At 52.9% G+C, this 6,000-nt stretch overlaps 1 protein-coding gene across 6 annotated transcripts in view; it reads left to right on the forward strand.

Annotated features, from left to right (window-relative positions):
* Positions 1–5,634, forward strand: part of BSN (bassoon presynaptic cytomatrix protein) — a 479,044-nt gene extending 473,410 nt beyond the window's left edge. For 3 of the 6 annotated variants that reach the window (XR_006292516.1, XR_006292515.1, XR_006292517.1), the window contains 2 exons: positions 2,532–2,629; positions 4,194–5,634. The gene's annotated coding sequence lies outside the window, so the exon portion shown is untranslated. Of the gene's footprint in view, positions 1–2,426 lie in introns of all 6 variants that reach the window. The other 3 variants (XM_043552315.1, XM_043552314.1, XM_043552313.1) reach the window with 3 other exon arrangements.
* The last annotated feature ends 366 nt before the right edge of the window (positions 5,635–6,000 follow it).

Below are 6,000 nucleotides of genomic sequence, written 5' to 3' on the forward strand. Positions count from 1 at the left end.
CCCTAGCCTCCCCACAGCCGCTCTGATGCACCAGCCCTCACCTCTCCACAGCTGCCCTGACACGCCAGCCCTCTCCTCCCCAGAGCCTCCCTGACATGCCAGCCTTTGCCTCCCCACAGCCACCCGGAAGCACAAGCCCTCACCACCCCACAGACACCCTGATTTGCCAGCTGTTGTCACCCCATGGCTGCCCTGATACGCCAGTCCTCGACTTCCCACAACTGTCCCAACACGCCAGCCCACGCCTCCCGACAGCCGCCCTGACACGCCAGCCCTCGTATTCCCACAGCTGCCCTGAAGCACCAGCCCTCACCTCCTCAGAATTACCTGGAAGCACCAACCCTCGCCACCCCACAGCTGCCCTGACACGCCAGCTCTCGCTTACTCACAAGGGCCCTGAGGTGCCAGGCCTCGCCTCCCCACAGCCACCCTGACATGCCAGCCCTCATCTCCCCATATCTGCCCTTATGTGCCAGCGCTCGCCTCCCCATGGTCGCCCCGATGCCCCAGCCCTCGCCTCCCCACAACCACCCTGACGCTCCAGCCCTCGCCTCCCCAGAGCCTCCCAAATGCTCCAGCCGTCGCCTCCCCACAGCCACCCTGACGCTCCAGCCCTCGCCTCCCCACAACCGCCCTGATGCACCAGCCCTCTCCACCCCACAGGCGCCCTGATCTCCAGCTCTCTCCACCCCACAGCTGCCCTGATATGCCAGCTCTTGCCTACCCACAACGGACCTGACATGCCAGCCTTCGACTACCCACAGCTGCCCTCACGCACCAGCCTTCGTCTCCCCACAGCCACCCTGACGTGCCAGCCATTGCCCCCTGTAACAATGCTGGTTCTGGCAGGACCCAACTGAGAGTACCAATTCAGGACAAATTGCTTAAAGCATGGCAATAACAGCCCAGGGCTGGGGTTCCTTTGCACACCAAGGCAAACCAAACCAGCCAAACAGAGAACACTTTGGTTTTACCCCACTGGCTATCCAGAAGTCATACGAGCAATTCCCTTAGACACTTCAGTTTCCCAGTATCACCACCATTGCCACTTATTATGGGGATGAATGGTTATGAAAACCAATACCCCAGTAAAAAAAAAAATGTTCTCCCAATCCCAAAGGACCAAGCCCCAGATCCAGGCCAATATACAAATCAGATCTTACTCAAAAATCATGCTGTTGCCAATCCTTTAGAATCTAAAATTGAAAGGTTTATTCATAAAAGGAAAAAGATATAGATGAGAGCTAGAATTGGTTAAATGAAATTAATTACATACAGTAATGGCAAAGTTCTTGGTTCAGGTTTGTAGCGGTGATGAAATCAGCTGGAGGTTCAAATCAAGTCTCTGGAGTACATCCATAGCTGGGATGGGTCATTCAGTCCTTTGTTTAGAGCTTCAGTTTGTAGCAAAGTCCCTCCAGAGGCAAGAAGCAGGATTGAAGACAAGATGGAGGAGCTGCAGCAGCCTTTTATAGTCTCTTGCCATGTGGCCTCCTTTCTTTTGTTCCAAAGACAAGCATTCCAGCACATGGCATGAAAAAACCTTTGAGTTCTGTCCATAGGCATGTCCCTGCATGGCTTGCTGAGTTACAAAGTGTAGCTGCCTTCTCTCAATGGGTCATTTGTATAGCTGATGATCCTTAATGGGCCATCAAGCAGGCTAGACAGTGCTGATGCCAAATTGTCTGGGGTGTCACCCAGAAGCATAGCACAAGTTTGAAATACAGACAGTATAGAGCCAATACTTATAACTTTAAATACAAAAATGATACATGAATACAGATATGTTATCTGTATCATCAACAGCAAACCATAACCTTGTCTTAGACACCTTATACAGGATTTGGTGCCACAATGATCTATACGGTCCCAGTTTATGTCAGTAACGTCACACTCCCCACAACTGCCCCAACACGCCAGCCCTTGCCTCCCCACAGCCACCATGACACACCAGCCCTCGTCTCCCCACAACCACCCTGACAAACCAGCCCTCGCCTCCCCACAACCACTCTGAAGCAGCAGCCCTCTCCACCCCACAACCGCCCCAAATAACTAGCCCTTGTTTCCACACATCCACCCTGATGCTCCAGCCTTCTCTACCCTACTATTGCCCTGCTGTATTGGCCTTGCCTGATGTTCCGGACTAGGTGTGTGGGCTTTAAAGGCTGGGAATGGGTAAGAGCTTCCTGAGCTATGTCTGCAGAGGCATGGGAATCAGCCCATCCAGCCCTCATCCATTTGCCACCAACCCATTCCCCGACTCCCTGGCCCCCATTAACCCCTGCCACTTGCCCAAGTCACTGTCCCTCCAGCCACTCACCTGCTCCATACCTCACCAGCTGCCACCCACCGTGTGCCCCCTCATTCTCCACCCACTCCCCAGCCCCTGCACACTGCACTGACCTCTCATCCTCTCTCCTGCCCAGTAACCCACCTGCTATTTGCAGACTGCACCGCCCTGCTCAGGCGGGAATTGCCTGGGGGTGCCTCTCATTAGATGCCCCAACCCCCCCCCCCTCTTCCACTGACAGGAGGCTGGGAAAGCGGGTGGAGATCTAGTCTTCGCAGTGGAAAAACCTATGAAGAAACCAGTGAATTCAGCAGGCAACGTTGGACTCTGGGTATAACAGTGAGTGCCCCTGGGTACAGCCGTGAAGGTGGGGTCGGCTTGGGGTACAGCTGCAAGGGGGACTGCTAGGGATACAGCTGCATGAGGGTCCGATGGTACAGCTGCACGGAGTTCTGATGGTACAGCTGCATGGAGGTCAGGGGTACAGCCACGTGGGGGTCAGGGTACAGCTGTGAGGGGAACTGCTGCTTTTTGCCTTTTGCAGATTGGATTATGTGGAAATTTAGTGCTCATGAAATTAATGCCCATGGGCAGTGTCAGGCACACAGCAAGCTTCCTCCCCCTGCTCTGCCAGTGCCTCTCAAACACCCGCCTTGCAGCCACCAGCTAGCCCAGCCCCATTCCACAGCCCCTGCTAGCCCAGCCCTGGGCTCCCCACTCTCCCAGCTCTGTCGGAGCCCTCTCTCCCAACCCACAGACCTCTGATATTCCAGCCCTGGCCTCCCCCCTCCCCCAGCTCTGCTGATGCACCTCATTCCCAACCCACAGCTCCCTGCTGTTCCTGAAAAGAGTATGCCTGTCGTTGAAGCCGTGTGTGGGCTTTGTGCTGATACCAGAATGCTCATTTCCCATGTGCCATCAGTCTCAGTGCATTGGAGAGCAAAATGCCTGAGCACTGAGAAGACACTGGGCCAAGGTGTGGTACATTTGCTGTATGATGAAGCTGGCAGGGCGAAGATGGCTGGAAAAGGGCAGTGCCCCCCAAGCCGGAAGTGGATGGGCCATTTGAGAGGCCCTTGTCCCAGTGGGAAGAACAAAGTGTGTGAGGGGCTCAGCCTATCACTCCCTTCTCTGGGAACCAGACCCTGCCCCATGCCATCTCCTGGGCATGGCAGCCAGGCAGCCATTGCCCTAGGCTGCTCAGTGTCCAGGCCGGCTCCCCCAGCCCTGCTCTCACCAACATTCGCACCCTATGCAGCTGTTCACACGGGTACAGCAGAGGGTCTGACAGGGCAGGCTGCTCCCTGTGGTGTGCGCACTGCACGGAATGTAATAACAGTCCCTGCCTGGGAGAGCTGGGTGTGAGAGATGGGACTGCCGGCCCATGTTTCCCCACAGAGATGAGTTGATCTCTCTTTGGCTGCCACTGCCCCAGCGCCCTCCCCACCAGCCCTTTGCCAAGGGGGACTGGACGACACTGTAGCTGCTGAATCATGGCATGCCCAGGCCACTCCTCCTGCTTGGAGTATTACCCACTGCTTGGGTGTCTCTGGGCTGCTGAACCCCTGCCTAGCAATGGGTAGCTGAACACCAGAGCTATGGCAGGAGAGCTGCGGGAGCCTGGCCTGGCTTGCTGGGGAGGTGGCGGGGCTGCAGTGCCAATTTGCAGAGGGTGAAATGCACAGCTCTGAGCCCAGATTTAAGCTAAGGGCCCACTGGGGCTGGGCAGTTCATTGGGTCAGGAGCTCCTCAGCCATCTCCTTGATCGTAAACAGGCTACACACTCCTCCCACTGGCCACTGTGCCTGCAGAGAGCTGTTCCCAAGCTAGAGGACTTGCACCAGGCGCTGCACACACACACAGTTGTCAATGATCTCTCTGTCTCTTTCTGTCTCTCATCAAGCTTTTGAAACCATGGAAACCACTAGGCTGCTTCACAGATTGCAAGGCCAGAAGAGCCCAGCGTGACCTGGAAGGCCGAAGAGAGGATGTTGGGTCTCACTGAGCAAACCAGGCCTTTACCTGTAGCAAACTTCTTCAGAGCCTTGAGGCAGCACTGCAGGAGGGCGTGGACCTCTTCTTGGCTCTGTGTACTGTCTGGAGCAAGCCATGGGAACACCCACACAGCTTGGTGTCCATCAGGAACATTGCCAAAGCATGGGCCTGTACCACAACGTGACTGTCACAGAGGTGGGGTTTGCCCTGCTCTCAGAGGATACTTCTGAGCTTGTGCAGGACTGCTCCCTCCTGTGGTCTCCTTGGGCCGGGGATCTGATGGGGGGACCATTGGCCCATTCTTGAGATTATACACAGAGTTGCTCACTGACTGAATCTTAACTCTAGTTTCTTCATAGGTTTTTTCCCTCTCTCTGAGCCATGTATGAGTCTAGGGCTGGCAGCTGAAGGCTCCAATCTCCTTCACATTCCAGTTTGCCCCATTGGCCCCTCCGCATGCGCAGCATTCCTGTACTCTCACCATCCCTGCGACTGAAAGTGTTCCACACCCCCATCCGGGGAATTGAGAGAACTTCAATTAGGACCTAACACTGTTTCCTTACTGAGATACGAGGCCATAGGACTCTGAAAGGCAGTGCGTAAACTGGCTGATTTTTCCCAAAGCAGATACTGGCCAGGCATGTCTCTCAGCCGCCCCAAAGCCATCCTGAAGCCATTCTAAAGCATTCAAATGGCAGTGCTGTCCATTGGTAACATCACACATTGTTTTATGTATGCCCGGGTATTATTTTTATCTCCATAACAGCCTTAATCATTCCACTTTGATTTACATCTATACCTCATCAACACCCAGGGGCTGGGGGTTTCTTGTTTCTTTTTGGTTTGGTTTCCTTTGTATTGAATTCTCTTTCCTTTCTGCTTTGTGCTAAGTTAGCACCCAGGCTGTTGTCTGTAGAAGCAATAGAATCCAGAAGGCTATAATGAGCACAAGGTCAGGAGAGCGCTGCCTCTGCCATTCTCCTTCTTATTACTGTGCAATTCAAGTCCTTCTTAAGCCATTGCATGCTGAGAAAGATGGAGGAGCTACTCACAGCAAAATGTTTAACCTGCGAGGATAAAGTTCCTCAGACCGTAACCCAGGAGAGCAAAAGGAAACCAAATGGAAAGCTTGTTTCACCATAGAGAAATCAGCAAGTGTACAGATATTCTGGTTTTCATTTGTTTGTGTTGTCAGTTTCCTGCCAGTCTCTTGTTCATGCTGAGCATGCTCAAAACAACAGTTCATTGGTGTGATCCATCAGAGCTTCCATCCACCTTGGGTAACCGCGAGCTAGTCTCATGTCTAATGTTCTATGCAATGAAATACAAAATTGAAAAAATCCTGTTAATATTTACTAAGTTCAATGTTCTGTATAAGGATTTAATTGCAACTGTGCTATTGATACTCGATAGTGATCTTTATATCAAACACCAATGTGTATAACATTTCAATTAGTGGCATGTTTGACCCATCGAGGGACACTTTGCCAAAGGCCTGTGACTGTCCTGTAGTAGAGCATGGCTTGCTACTTTTCTGCATGCTCTCATCTACGTTTAACGCTTGCAGTTCTTTCCTTGGAGGATTTTTTTCTCATTGGTTCATTTTTGATGTTGAATGCTAGTAGCAGATTTATGCACTTGTTTTTGATGGCACAGTCCCAGTGTGAACAGAACATCCTGCAGCTGATGAGTCTGAGCTCTCTGCCTCTTGCCCT

The sequence above is a fragment of the Chelonia mydas genome, chromosome 7 (assembly GCF_015237465.2).
Source record: "Chelonia mydas isolate rCheMyd1 chromosome 7, rCheMyd1.pri.v2, whole genome shotgun sequence".
Lineage (NCBI taxonomy): Eukaryota > Metazoa > Chordata > Testudines > Cheloniidae > Chelonia > Chelonia mydas.